The sequence below is a fragment of the Mastomys coucha genome, unplaced genomic scaffold (genome assembly GCF_008632895.1).
Source record: "Mastomys coucha isolate ucsf_1 unplaced genomic scaffold, UCSF_Mcou_1 pScaffold20, whole genome shotgun sequence".
Lineage (NCBI taxonomy): Eukaryota > Metazoa > Chordata > Mammalia > Rodentia > Muridae > Mastomys > Mastomys coucha.
Genome location: NW_022196903.1, coordinates 18193230 through 18209339, shown reverse-complemented (window position 1 = coordinate 18209339; position 16110 = coordinate 18193230). Strand labels below are relative to the sequence as shown.

Sequence of the window (16110 nt, the reverse complement as noted above, 5' to 3'; positions counted from 1 at the left end):
TTACTGAATATAGAATGAATGGCAAATGGTGAAAAATGTACTTCCAACTTAATAAGCATCTCTTATTTTATGTTCCTAATGCTGGCTGCTGTCAAAGAGAGCAGCACACGCACAATGATGTGTTGGTGTTGAAAAGTCCACCCTGTCTTCCTGTCGCCTTCACAGGAGATGGTTGCAGTTAGCCATAAACATATGAAAGTTACTTCAAACTGCCCCTAGAATTTATCAGGGTGTCTTGAACTTAGCCAGTATTTCCTTCTGTTCAATTATTGGAACCTTCAATTATATATTAACACCTTAAGATTAAAAAAAAAATTCCAGTGCTCAGACCAGTAGAAAATACCTCACCATAAGTTTCCATTTCAAATATAATTTTCATCTCCCTTTTCAGAAATAGGTTTACTTTTTGATTAACAGGTCATAAAGAGAACTTCAATTAATTTCCCCCTGACATCCTTCCTGTACAGATTTGCCATTTAAATAAATGTAATAACTGACCTTATAGCTTTCTAGGTGCCTACAGTACTGAAAATCTTAATGAAATACTGGATACCTTATTAAAACAAAAACCATTTCACATAGGCACATAAAATGGAAAGACTCCTAATTTTTTTTTATGGTAAATATGGGAGGTCCTATGTCTTACATAACCAGCTGTGAGTGAGAGATAGAATCATTACCTGAGGGAGAAAATTGGATTTACTTACAAAGAACTCACTAATGGAATTTGTTTCTTGGTAATGTTTTCGTTTTATTTTGAGACATACCCTTGACAGCTCTAGGAGGGGTCCTAGAAAGTCTGGGCATTTACAAACTTTCTACCACCCTCTGCCACTCATCTAGGCAAATGGAAGGGCAACAGAAGACAATAAAACAGTGTCAGACAGAGCATGGGGGAATGTATCAGAATTTAGGGATGAAGAGATCTTTTAAATGCATTCAATGTAGAAGCACTTGCTATTACTAGGAAGCAAACCATAGTGCTTACGAATTTATCATCACAATTCATATGGTTAAAAAGTTCATTTTATTTTAACTGGCTGGCTATAACACAAATCAACAGGTCATCAGTGTGTTAAACTATGTAACAGCATGGAACTTCTAACTAGATCAAAGCTTGGTTCCATGTAGTGCATAACTGTGTATATCACACAAAAGGAAAACTATTTTAAGTAATATATAAGCGAGTTCGATTTAACCATCTGACTCTCAATGACTAGTAAAGCATCAAATGAACTCAGTTTTGGTGTAACTGAATGGTATTTATCAATTCTCCTTGGAATAACTGCAACAGAAGATGGTTCACAGCAGGCTGCCAGTCTCCGTCTGTTGTGTGTGCGATTTGGTATTCTAGGACTAAAATGCAGGAGTATAGAGGCCCCATATTATCCTCAGACCTTCAGAATATTCCTGTGTGTTCATTCAGTCCCATTACTCATTCTCTTTGTTGTTGTTGTTGTTGCTGTTGTTTTCAAGACAGGATTTCTCTGTATAGCCCTGGCTGTCCTGGAACTCACTCTGTAGACCAGGCTGGCCTCGAACTCAGAAATATGCCTGCCTCTGTCTCCCAAGTGCTGGAATTAAAGGCATGTGCCATCACTGCCCAGCTCCATTACTCATTCTTAACTTGCACTGTGCATGGATCTGAAAGGCGTGGGATGAAGGTCTAGGTGGAAGTTTAATTTGAAAACAAAAGAAAAGCAAAAAAATCAGCCAAAACATAACACAAATAAAATTACTGAATACATAGGACAGCCACAAACATCTCAGAAGCAGAGCCCCCATGTGCCTCCCTCCTATACCAAACACACTGGATACATTTCCACAACATGAGTCTTCAGGTACCCAGAGCCCTCTATTCCCTTTTTAACATCCTAGAATATTTGTTTTGGAATTGCACGTTCTTAATCTTTATCCAGAGGATCTCATATTATTTCAAAAAGAGGAGGTGCACTACTTTTATAGAATGTCTTTCTGATCTTAACACAAAGATGGAATGTCTAAATATGATGATGATTTTACCATTGGACAGCTGTATTTGCAGATAAGTCAGTTTCAATCAAAAAATACAGCCTCCAAATGGTAGTTTATATTCATTTGATGAAGAACACTTAAAAAGTGATCTCAAGAATTGAGAATTTTATTAAATTACACACCTGAGAAGAAATAATCATGGCATTTTTGTTAGTGTTTACAAATTTTATTATTTAAATTTACTCATTTATTTTTGAAACTTGGGAAAGAATTGTGTATGACATTCAAATATTGTTTCTTCATTTTATTTAGATATTCACAATAATTTGTGAAATGCATAGATTTAAACTATAATGGACATATATAATTAAATAAACTAAGTTGCTACAACATGTTAATTTATATCTTAAGATTTTTTTGACGTTGGACTATTCCACAGATTTTGAGATATAAATAGTCTATAATATATTGTGACATTTTCTAGGTTTTTAAAATATTCTTCTAAATCTATGACTAAGTAAGCTATGTGAAAGCATAAATGCTTAGATAACTTTTTAATGCATGGTCTTGGGTCATCACTAAGAAATCAGAGATGGCATTTGGCACATACATACATAGTTATACAGTAACATGAGTCTTATGGCTTCCATTTATAAAATCCCTATTCCTAATGCTTATCTAGACATGACAAAATGAATTAAATGTCCTCAAAGTAGCTTCCATATTTAATTTGTTTTACTCAAGTTGCTTGCTATATTACATAGTTCAGTAAAACTAACAAGAATTTTAATGATCTTTCCTGTCAGTTTAAAATAATTAGCATTTAATCATAGCCACATGATATAACTCTGGGTTTTGGTTAATTTGATAGTTATAAGTAAAAGTATAATTTGGATTATATAACATCACATCTTTTACCATGTATTAGGTACATAGTTATTGATGGAATTAAACTCTTTAAATAGTATTTATTTAGATAATGAGATTTTAGTTATTCACAAAGAATATTCACATAGAGATCTTTCAAATTTTCAATTTCATTATCTACATTATACAATAAAAACTGAGAAGTCTCTGAAAACAAAGCATAGAGTTTGCTTGATCAAACAGTAGTCTTAAAGATCTAATAATTTATTATTCCATATGAATACTAAATATAACTCAAGTTTGTCTTCCAAAATCATAGATCATAAGTTTCATTTTCTAAATAGTGTGAGAAAACTGGCTCGTTCCAGGAAAGCAAGATCTAGCTAGCCACTATGCAGAGGGTATGAAGGAAGGGCATGCTGTTAACATGCATGACGTGTGGTCAGAAACCCTGGTCCTTTCTATCTAAATCAATCCTCTCTCCCTGAAACTGACGGGAGCTCAATTATCCAAAGCTACCCCAAACAATCTTTACTTGAAAAGAATTTATTAATGTCAAACAAGTACCTAGCCAACAATGACAGTCTTTAATTTAGTTATCATTCCTTATAAATCATGAATCTGAAGTGGAACTGTGAAAGATGACATTGCTGATTGAATCTTATCAGATTGCTTCAGTTAAACAAGATGGATACAATTTAATTGTGTTCAGTTTACCTCCAGAAGACAATCTATACTATTTTATTATAAAAGCCTGTTATATAACATTAAAAAATAAAACAACTATTTAGACATTGGAAAGTGACTCTTACCCATCTGTGTGCATCCTTAAATGAGAAATTCACAGTTTTCAATTCAAGAGATTTATAGGGCATGAAGTTCCATCTCTGATACAGTCTTTAGTCAGCCACAGACTTTTTTTTTCTTTTCAAATGATTGTTCTCTTTAAATGGAAGCAGTCTTTTAAACCCTGTTGTCACTAAGCCATCAATAAATTTCAGTTTTCCAGTTTCCTAGGAAAATCTAACCCAAATTGCTACAGAGGGATAAGAAAATCACCACATACATATAGGTCATCAGCTTCACTAGGCAAGGCCATTAACCTTTTGTATGGTACAAGTAACTGACAGAAGTGTACTTGTAAAGACTATACACATTATCTCTACTAAATCGCGTCAATTATCTTGGAAAGGTGTTCCACAGAATGGCAGAGCAACAGTGTTAGGGAGCTGGTGGTCACATAGTTAGCAGTATTATCATGGAGATGTGTTCAGGTTTGCTCGTAACTTTTTATTTGAATTAGTATCACACATGGTTTTTCTTTTTCCCACTCCTAATAAAAGCCCAGATGGCCTCCATTTCTTTGTGTGCATATGCACATGTGTGTTCATGAAGATATACACACATGAACCACTGTGAGCAGTGATCTTAAAGACGTCAATCATCATCACTTCTTGGAGAATTTCCCACTTTTTCAAAATGGCTCCCATGCTTTAATGCCTTCATCTGTTTGTCTAGGTTGCAGGTTGTGATACGGTCATGAGGTGAAGCATCCGTCCTCATAACATCCTTCAAGGAAGCTGTCCCCCGTAACTGCCTGTACAGAACTCTCCCCACAAAGGCTGAAGGGTGGAGTGAGGGATTCTGTGTAAAACTTGGTTGGTGCAGGTTCTGTTCTCTTGGTTAATGCAGAGTAAGGTATTGCTTCACATTATCATTCTAAATATTGTCTGTACACTCTGTGGAATGTGAAACGCATGGTTATACTGTTCTCTTTACCCAAGAACTGAGAGCAGAAATGCCAATTCAAGAGAAAAAATCTTTCTCAATACCTCTTTACTAGGGGAATTACCTATAGTTCCTTGGGGGCAATCAACATAGAAAAGATACCCTGAGGCTCAATCAGTCAAAGAAGTTTAAAGTTGATTACATAGACATAAATCTACATAATTATAGTTCATGTAAAAGATTTTTAACTGAACAACTTGCAAGGACAGCAAAAGTGAAGTTTATTTTTAGTCTATCAAAGTAAAGTTGAAACTGCACCTATAATTCTTAGGTCTATATATACGACAGACTGCGGGGCAGTGGACTGTGCCAAGAAACTTGTTGAGGATGAGTAGGTTGGAAGCCCCAGAACCTCATACATGCCAGAGAATGGTAGGAGAGTCACCTGCTTCTGACCAGGCCACTGTCATGTGACCACAGCACTGCATGGAGAGGACTGGGATAATCAGTCACATAGGGGCAGGGCCCCAAACCCCTCCACATGCAGATGAGGCATCCCTAACATCTCAGACCAAGCCAATAGAAAGCATCCGCTGTCAGACACTCAACTCACTCTAAAATGTATATAAGATCCTATCCAAAGAAATAAAGCTGTGAGAACTACTCCATCACGGATCCTCTGAGAGCTTCTGTTGTATAGGAGCTGTAACAGTTCCTGGGAAGAGGGCTCTCTCCTGAAACTTTCCATGCTTCAGGTCCCTCACCTTGGTTCCTGGCAGCTGCACGAGACTTGCTAGCAGAGCCCCCTGCTGGCTCTGTGCAGTGCAGTGTCTAGCTGCTTAGCGAAAGTCAGCCACACACACACACACACACACACACACACACACACATACACATACACACACACACACACACACACAGAGAGAGAGAGAGAGAGAGAAAGAGAGAGAGAGAGAGAGGGAGGAGGTTTATGAAATTTAAAAAGAAAAGTCTAAAAAAAGACAGAAGGAAAAAAAAGGAATAACAGTATTGAGTGTATGGGTTCCATATAATATAACTTTTTCTAGACCATTCTGCTAAATGAGTGTACCTTGAAGCCTCCACTATAAATTTCTCTTTTTGAGTGTATATGTGCTTGTTAGAAAGAGGCCATGCTGATATTTTACTTCCTTCTGGGAAGAGAAGTATGAAGATGAAAGATGGTCTCTCATTGGGGAGTAGCCCACCCCACTGGCTGGCTGCCTCAGAAGCAAGAGGGCATGGAGGTATCCACGGTCGTCAGAATGGTAATGATGGGGAGAAAAATAATGAAACTTTCTTTGTGACACTGGATGATAATAGGTGAAAGGACACCAAGGACACAAATCACAAATGTGATTTCTTCATGACCTGATAGGCATTCTGGAAGAATTTGTAGGGAAATAAGTTCAACAAGAAGTATCAGGAGAACAAATAATTGATATTTTATCAAAACATAAGCACAAATTGTTTTAAGATAGTGAGAGAGTAACTGATTAAATTCCCATTTGACATATAATATTACCATCATTTTTAGAGCATTTTAACTAGTGAAGACAGTTTTGTAGTCAGAGAATTCTATAAGTCCTGCTGCATCATTTGTTTAAAAAGTGAACTATATTCTAGATAAGCCAAACACATAAAACACCCTGTTACTATACATTTTTCAGCTATGAATCATTTTAATGAAATATATTGTTTCCACAATAATGCTTACTTCCATTTAACTTCTTTATAAAACATTTTTATTAGCTCTTTGAGGATTTCCTAGAATGAGTTTTGGACACATTCACCCCTCCCCCTTTTCCCCAACTCCTCCCAGATCTACTACCTTCCCTACTCATTCAACTTTCTGTTCTACTTTTATTGTTTTGTTTTCTTTTTTAAAATTTTTTATTTCTTTCTTGTTTTTACAACCTACCAACTCCAGTTTGTGCTATCTATGTATTCGTGGATATGTGAATTAGGGCATAGCTGACCTACGAATGGCAACACTCTCAAAGAAAACTAATTATTCCTCTCCCAGAAGCTATCCATTGTCAACAGTCCCTGGCCTTCATGTCTACCTTTTGTCTCCATACTGTTTATCAGTCTGGCTTGAACTTACATAGGGTGTGTGATGTGGACATAGCCTCTGAGTTCACACATGGAGGTGCCCTGTTACTGATTTCTTGGATTTATTCACTGCCTACGGTTCTTATGGCCTTTATGGCTCCTCTTCTGCAGTGAGCCCTAAGCCTTGGAAGGAGGGGATTGGTATATATGTTCCATTTAGGGCTAAGTAGCCCACAGCTAACTATTCTCCGCACTTTGGCCAGTAGTGGATCTTTGTCCAGTCATGGGTCTTTGCATTAATTACCATCTACTACAAATAGAAGTTTCTCTATAACAGTTGAGAGATGTACTAATCTATCAGTATACCAAATAACCAGAAGTCAGTTTACTATGTTTATTTAGCAGAAAATTGTACTAGGTTGTCTTGTAGGGCTTATTTCTACTATGAGCCTTATAGAACATTGTTTCAACATTTCTTTTCACCTCAAGTGAGTTTTGAATACAAAATTAAGATTTCTGTCAAAAAATACCTGGGTTTTGCTTGAATTATGGAAGATATTTCCTAAAATATTACTCTGGCTTATTTCTTTCTTGTTTCTCTTGTTTCATTCTCAAGAAAAAGATATTCATAATGTAATGGTATGCCTGGTAATAAATATGAGAAACAGAGCAAGGTACATACATGAGGATAAAGGAAGATTACTGGTGAAATCCTCCCCACGGCATACTCTGGACCTTTGAACCAGGTATTCATACTTACCAGTTACGTCATTGTTATGGCTTAGAGGTGAACCACCTTCCACAGGCTTGTTTCAACTCTTAATTTCTAGCTACAGAGGTTGTGAAACTTTGAGGATTTTGGAAGTGTAGCTAAAAAGCAAGGCCATCTCCTTTTCCTGAACCTCAATGCTATCTGAGCCAATCAGGAGAAACCCACTGAAAGAATGTGATCCCACAGAAGAGCAGCCATCTTCCGACAAAGAGACAAGAATCACACACAAGAAGCTTGTTCCTGTTCCAAGTGAGAAGCCTTGCCTTGGTTGTGCTGGTTTCGATAGTGGCCAGGGATGTGACCCCCATGCACACTGATAACCTTACATTTTTGGCATTCAGTTTCAGCTCACTCTATTTATTTTCACCCTAGTCATGTTTCATACCTTCTTCTAGCTTGCAAACTTGACCTCTCCACTCTGAGAATCAATATGAGCTTGACACCTGTCTCTCAGGTTTCAATGCCTGCTCATGTATCCTGTTCTGCTCTAGTAAATGACCATCTCACCTCTGCTTAGACTTTAGGTGTGGCAGTAGCTACTGAATGGGCTAGAATATGCTTCAGAAAATGGTCTGAGATCTGTTTCAGGCATAAGGAAGCTCCCAGTATTCATCCACTGACATGAGAGTGGTAAAACTACTGAAGAACTAGTTCCCAAGAACACGTGATATTTCCACACCTAGCTTATACTTTCTCTTTTCCCCAGTTCCAAGTGTTGTCTCTAAAAATAGATAAGTGACATCTTTAATCCATCCCCTCTACTTTGTCTTATCTCAAGGGGATAGCCAAGAGGCAGCTGAAAGCTGCTTCACAGCCTTCTCTCAGAATTTTCCAACTCAACAGGGTCCTTCCCCAGGTCTAGGAGAGAGGCCCTTCCTTGTCCCAAGTCCACAGCTACTCAGGTTCTCTATACTCTGGTTCTAAGGTGCTCCAGAATCCAAAGATCCCCTTCCTCCTGCTGGAGCAGAAAGAGGTCAGAAGAGTAGAAGGGAGGGAGAGATAGAGAGAGGAAGAGGGAGACAGAGAGGGAAAGAGCCACTTAAATTAGCATTCTGTTCAAATGAAATCCAAGCTCTTTGTAACTTTAACAATAATAACAGAACACTTCCAACAACAGAAAAGCACATGAACTCACAGTCAAGTGAATTTGTCTTACACATATTCAGTATTGCATATAAAATGCTGAAAATAATAGATAGCAAAGCAAGAACGAAGGAGAATGAGCATTTAAGAGCTCTGTAACTCACCCAGAAATACATACCCAAGCACTAAAGGGTAAAGTCATGACTGAATATAAATGCAATTAATGTGAACTCAGATGTGAGTGTCTGTGACTGCTAGGATTGGCAGAAGTAACACGAGATGTTTCTATCACTATTGTTTCAGTTCAGTGAAGGTCACTAATATTGAGGGCCCTTTAACCATATGAAAATGTTGCAGTCCTGTAGCTTGAAAAGTAAGATAGTATGAAAGAGAGAAAAGAAAGCAGTGTAGGAATAGACTGACCTAGAAAAACTTAAATTATAGCCATGAGTTGAGAATTTATGGTGGTAAATCTACAGACTGTATACCTTGAACTTTCTGAGTTCTTTCTGGACTATCAACCCTTGAAAAGTCCTTGTGCATTATGTCATTAGCTACTCTATTCCACGCCCTACTTTACTTGTTAACATGTGTATGTTTGTGCTTGTGTGAGCACATATGTGTATGCAGACATGTATATGTGTGTGTGTGTGTGTGTGTGTGAGTACACATGCCCATAGATATATGATGTTAATGTTTTATATTTTCCTTATTCACTTTCCACATTAGTTTTGAGATAAGGTTTCTTGATGAACCTAGAGCTAGACTAACAAGCTAGAAACATTCAGAATCCTCCCATCTCTGTTAATGGGATTACAGGGCAAGCTGATGCACCTGACTTCTTATACAAGTGCTGAGAGTCTGAACTCAGGTCCTCATACTCACATGGCAAGCACTTGAGCCATCCCCTCAGCTCCCCTAATTTACTTCTTACTTATGTGCTTTATATTATTCTTTTGCTTAAGGATAATTAACATCAAGTACTTGCTAAAAAGTTCCCATTGACTTTCTGATAGATCACTGTGGCAATTGGATGTATGTGTGTGTGTGGGGGGGGGTGGGCTACAGAGTCACATGATGAATCTCAGAAAATTGGACTCTAGAGATCAGCATCAGGGTGCAGCTCTACATTTATTGCCCAGTCTACATATGCTTATATAAAGTGTTGGAGCCAATCCCAAACCCCTAAATCCTTGGTCAATCATATCTTGCCACACCTTCACCATGCTCAATGAAAGCCCTACCTAATGAGGTAACTCAAGAGTGGGGGTTGTATCTTCACCTGTGAGGACTTCTGTGAAGATGGTGGAAGCAGCCATCCCTCTGTTCTCAGTTCCTTTCTGCGGTCTCACTGGTTTCTGGTTTGCTGGGAGCCATCTTAGATCTAATGCTGTGAACAGCAGATCGGGACTCTCTGAGGAGCTGCAGGAGAGTGTGGCATCTTGTTCTCCACCCCACTTTTTCCTTCACAAGGTTGACCCCCCACATCCTCCACAGATTATAAGTAGAAATATCTTTCTTTATAACAAACATTTTCTTTTAGAGTTACATCCACCTTGTTCTAACGTAGATTAACAAATTACCTAGCATCATTACTTCAGCAGATTTTTTTCAGTTCCTTCAAAATAACGTATTCAAATGTATTCCCCCATCAACCTGAAGCAATTGCTGCTGCAATGTAAATGAATCTAGCACTATCATGGGAGAAAATAGTAATTTTTAAGAATACTCTATTTTTTAAAGATTAATTTAGTATATTTATATGAGTACACTGTAGCTATCCTCAGACACATCAGAAGAGGGCATTGGATCCCATGACAGATGGTTGTGAGCCACCAGGTGATTGTTGGGAATTGAACTCAGGACCTCTGGAAGAGCAGTCAGTGCTCTTAACCACTGAGGTATCTCTCCAGCCTGACAATAGTATTTTTTAAAATCTAGGGTTGAAAACAAACTTCCACTTCCTCTGTTCTAGACAATATGATTTAGATACACAGCAAGGACAATATCTACTGCATTTCTATCACAGCTACCAAAAACAACAGATAGCAAGATTTCCCAGAAATTCCTCTAATACCAGAACTACCTTCTGGAAATGTGTGAGAGCACTGGGGGTCTGAGCAAACATGTGTCAGTCTTCTGTTGGGTTCTATAGAGCACAAAAATAAACTGTGAGACACTCAGCAGTTTCTTTCTCATGGTTAAAGCAAGTTCCTCTGAAGGGGATTCTTGTCAGAATGAGACCTATAATAGCTGATCATATTCTTTGACAAGCCACATGCTTCTATGGTTTATTATTCTGTTGAAGTTCATATTTTTTTGAGACATTTGTAGTACAATTTTCTAGAACTATAGCACTTTAATGTGTCATCAAAGTGTTATACACTGCATTTAACAAGATGTTATTTTCCTAGGAAAAGGTTTTATTCTTAAAATTAAAACACAGATTTAATGGGTCTACTATAATATCATAAGATTCTAGAGAAAATAGTAGGATCTTAAAGTGCTTCCTTGAATAATGACTGAAGGAAAGTCACAAGTAGAAAAATTGACCTTGTATACTATCATGCCCCTCTGTATTCTTGGCCAGACAATCATTTAGCAATTGTTGATCATTTACTCGTTTGCCCAGGAAACAGCACACATTGATTCTATGTCGCCATGGGAAGGAGACAGGGAGAGCTGCTGAGCATGGACCTGTGATGAGAAGGAAGACTAAAGACCATGGCATCTTTGTGACTGATGACAGACAGTGGCTAAGAAGCCACACAAAAATCTAAGCAGCTAACGCTGTATTCCAGAACTACAGGAAAGAGGAATCTATAGAGGGAGGTATAGAAACAAGCACCTACACTGCTGGACACCCACACTTCTGAGCTCACTGTGGATACCCACACTCCTGAGTTTACCTTGTACACCCACACTCCTGAGCTCACTGTGGACACCCACACTCATGAGTTTACCTTGTATACCCACACTCATGAGCTCACTGTGGACACCCACACTCCTGAGCTCACTATGGACACCCACACTCCTGAGTTTACCTTGTACACCCACACTCATGAGTTAACTGTAGACACCCACACTCATGAGTTAACTGTGGACACCCATACTCCTGAGCTCACTGTGGACACCCACACTTCTGAGTTTACCTTGTACACCCACACTCCTGAGCTCACTGTGGACACTCACACTCCTGAGCTCACTGTGGACACCCACACTCCTGAGCTCACTGTGGACACCCACACTCATGAGTTAACTGTGGACATCACACTCATGAGCTCACTGTGGACACCCACACTCATGAGAGCACCTTGAACACCCACATTTCTGAGAGCACCATGGCATCACCAAGCCTGAGACCAAGTATCAATTTGAGCAACATGAGAGTCTGAGTTTTCAAGAAAAATGCATTTTCTGATATAGAGATCAGTTCTTACTTATATGCTAAAGTGTATATGCTAAAAAGAACTATGTCAAAGCAATTTCGAACACTGGTGCCTTCCAGTTCCTTTCCTGTAGATCTCATTACCACAGAAGGTGACAGGGGTTAAAGGGCTTGAGATGGAACAGACTGAGAACAGATTTATACTCTTCCATCTCCCAATTGTGAATGAACAGAAACTAAAGCATTAGCAATGTGAAATGAAAACAATAATGTCCATCTCGCTACTGTAAAGACCATATGAAAACACAATATTAAATCTCAAGGGATCGTTACTAATGTGACAATATTAACCAAGCTGTTTCTTCTCCTCATATAGGAAATACCCATTATTATGAAATCAGTCACTGCCAAATTAAAGACTCAAGCATATTGCCAATGGTAAGAAGAATACAGAGCGGTCATGAGTAAGAAGTAGAAACCGTCTCACCTCTCACAGCCTGTTTTCCTATGCTCAGAAAAATATCAACCTCTAGCCGGGCGGTGGTGGCGCACGCCTTTAATCCCAGCACTTGGGAGGCAGAGGCAGGTGGATTTCTGAGTTCAAGGCCAGCCTGGTCTACAGAGTGAGTTCCAGGACAGCCAGGGCTACACAGAGAAACCCTGTCTTGAAAGAAAAAAAAAAAAAAAAAGAAAAATATCTACTTTATATTAGTAGAATTATGAGGTATTCCTCTTTCTGTAAGTGATCTCATTTCACTCTCTAGAATGTTTTTAAGATCCATCAGTGCCACAGCATATGTTAAATGTCCTCTGTTGAAGTTTGAATGTCATTCCATTGCACGTATATGTTAAGGTTTCGCTGTTCGTTCGTCAACTCAGGCTGTTTCCATCTCTTGGCTATTGTGAAAAATGGCTCAGTATCTAACATGCTCACACTCTCAGATGTAGGAAATGGAATGGTAGTTTCTGGGGCTTTGGAGAGAATGGCATGTGAGTTGATATTTTCTGAGAGTTTCTGAAATTCAAGATGAAAAAGCTTTATAGACACCCTGTGTATAGCAAGCTTACAGTGATGAATACTATATTGCATACTCAGAATTTTTAAAGCATATGCATCATGTAATATATTTTAAAACCTCTTTTATTTTTATAAAAATCTCCTTATTATTGATAATAATATACTTTTCAAGTATATATGTCATTAACTATAGCTATTCAAAGCCCTATTATAAATTATACTGATCTGATAATCATTAAAGACATTTATAACTAAGTAGTTAAAAGAAAAATTGATTGAAAGAAAAGGCAAAACAATTGACTTTCAGAGAACATAGAATATCTAGTGAGTAGGACCCAAACAATGTGCAGGAAAGAGTGATACTGACCTTCCAAGTGCACCCTAAGAGGACTGTGTCTGGGGACAATGGGAAGGAACACAACAGGGACACAGAAAGATGCTAAGACAAGCTTTTTTGAGATTTACATGGCTGCATGAAGAATCTAGTGTTTTGAATTTCTTTGAAAAAAATTTTTTTCAGTCTGATTGCAATGTAAAGATGGTAGGTTGCAATGTATTTTCTGTATCTCTATATATTAGCCTCCTGCTCAGTGGGTCATGACCCATTTGTGGGTTAGAACAACCCTTTTATAGTGGTTGTTGTTGGAATCACAGATATTTACATTACAATTCATAACAGTAGGCAAATTACAGTTATGAATAGCAATACAAATAATTTATGGTTAGGGGTCACCAAAATGTGAGGAACTGTATTGAGGAACTGTATTGAGGAACTGTATTGTAAGGAACCTCAGGAATATTGAGAACTGAAGAGACTTAGGTCAGTCTGAGTCATCTCCATGGCTCTGAAATTGTTGCCTTAGACAAAGAAATCTTTGAGATCAGGAGTATGCAACACTAGAAGACACACAAAGATGAACCCGATTACAATAAAACCACATCTAGGTTAAGCTTCCACAACAGATGAAGAACTAAAATATGTACTCTCTCATCATTCATATTTCCTTTACATGTTTCTTAATGAATATAAAATGCCCTGCTTTTTTGGCAGGTAAATAGTCTGTAAGAATTTGATAATGATAATGATTTTTTTCCTTAACATGTTGATTTATCCTCATTAAAACAAATATTTCTCTCTTGGCTTGGGAGATGTTTCTGTGGATAAAGCCTTTGTCATGAAGGCAGGAGGACTGGAGTGTGGATCCTAAGAACCCAGGTAAAGCCAGATGTGCTGGTATGCATCTGTAATCACTGAGTTCCTGCAGAGATGGGGGGAGGGGATGAATCACTATTGACTTCCTTGGTGTTTCCATTTTCTTCAGTAACTAGAGTTTAAATATCTGCCTTCAAAAAGACAAAACTATTGTTATCTTGTACTTATCTAAAAGAGGAATCAGAGTGGACAAGTTTGGAAGAAAATATGAAAGAAAACTAGTAACTTTTATTTACCCCATTAGAATCCATTGTTTTTGAACAGCGTGTATTTTTGCTCATCCTATTGCCAGGGACATGTGCTATTTTAGAAGAGAAAGAAATAACACTACACCCCTTCAAATGGTTGAACCTCAAAATAAAAAATTTCAAACAAAAGATAGGAACAACTCATGCAAATGATGTCCCCAGAGTACATAGTTTGCTCTATCTTCTACAGTTAAGGGGAGAGATTAGCATTTTAAAGTGAATTGAAAGCTCAACCAAGAGCTATTATGACATTCAGGGTATCTTTCACTTCTAAGGTCTATTCATGCTCAGAGCTAAAAATTAAACCAGCTTACAAGTTATACATGAGAAAACAAGGCACATAAATGTTCACCCCAAAGCATTCACTAACACCTGCTTTCCAGTGTGCTTTGCCGATTTGAGTCACTGTGTTAGTGATATAGACATGACTGTAGTTAAATGATTTGTTTAATAATTTATTCTGAACAGTGATTAGGATGAAGACTTTGGAATTAGGCAGTATTGGACCAGAGTCTCATGTCAGTCAACCACTTATTAGCCCTGGGAATTTGGCCAAGTTATGCAAAACATTTTTCCTTACTGTCTTCTAAGTCTGGATTCCTGAGTCACAGCATTAAAGGAGGGAAAAGAAGAGCCACTGCCTAAGAGCACTATCACATGTCATTGAGAAAATTTATATAAAAGTTATCATGTTAGTTGTTATTAAATATGCAGGTGATTTTGGTGAGAAAACTATTATTATGATTATGATTATGATTATGATGATTATTATTATTTCCTTTGGTTTTTCAAGAGAGGGTTTCTCTGTCTAGCCCTGGCTGTCCTGGAACTCACTCTGTAGACCAGACTGGCCTTGAACTCAGAAATCTGCCTGCCTCTGCCTCCCAAGTTCTAGGATTAAAGGGGTATACCACCACTGCCCAGTTAGAGAAAATTATTAATAATAAGGCATTTTTATAGGCTAGTGAATGTACAGAAGTAGAGAGATATTCGTTAACAGATGGTAGGCATGGGCAAAAAATTGTTAGAACAATGTTGCTTATTGCACAGCAACAAAAGCTAGCTAAGTAGCTGACCATATTGAATAGATACCAGAGTGTCCATTCTTCCTTGTGGCAACATGGCTAAATGCTGGCAAACGGAGGGAGCAGCTTCTACACTGTGCATTTGAAGGGAATATGCAGACCCTCTTGTTTTTCATTTGATGGAATACTGGTGTGACTATGAACCAAACAACATGCTTGGACAAGGATGGTGATGAAGACACAGGGGAACACTACATAGAAAGTTCTCAGGTTACTACCCTGTGGTATATAAGCCTCCTCCGCTGACTGAAGGAACATGGCCAATCAATGTAGATTCACAGACTAAACAGAAAGAAAGGGGATTTCCCTGTCTGATCCCTACAGTCAAGATTTTTCAGGATACACCCAAACTAAATTCTAATTCTCACGAATAAGATAGATAAAAAGGATGATGTTTATTGACATGATACATTTTTTTTTCACTTTGTTTTAAATCCAAACAGCTGATCACCAACCATTTGTATAAAAGCCACTGGAGAGGAATGGGATGCCAGGTCACTGAGAGCTTCAGGACAATTCTAGTGATGATGGCAAGTCAGAGAAAAAAAATGGAAAATTGAAAAGGACATAATCTGACTAATATCTTAACAAGCTCAGCCTGGCTGTCAGGTGAAGCAAGGCAAGGAAGCCATCTGAGACTGGTCTGAGAAAGCAAGTGAAG

General features: G+C 38.1%; 1 protein-coding gene across 4 annotated transcripts in view; it reads right to left on the bottom strand.

The window, feature by feature from the left end:
• Ptprz1 (protein tyrosine phosphatase receptor type Z1) overlaps nucleotides 1-16110 on the bottom strand; it is a 178770-nt gene that overhangs the window by 144553 nt on the left and 18107 nt on the right. The gene's annotated exons all lie outside the window — the stretch shown is intronic.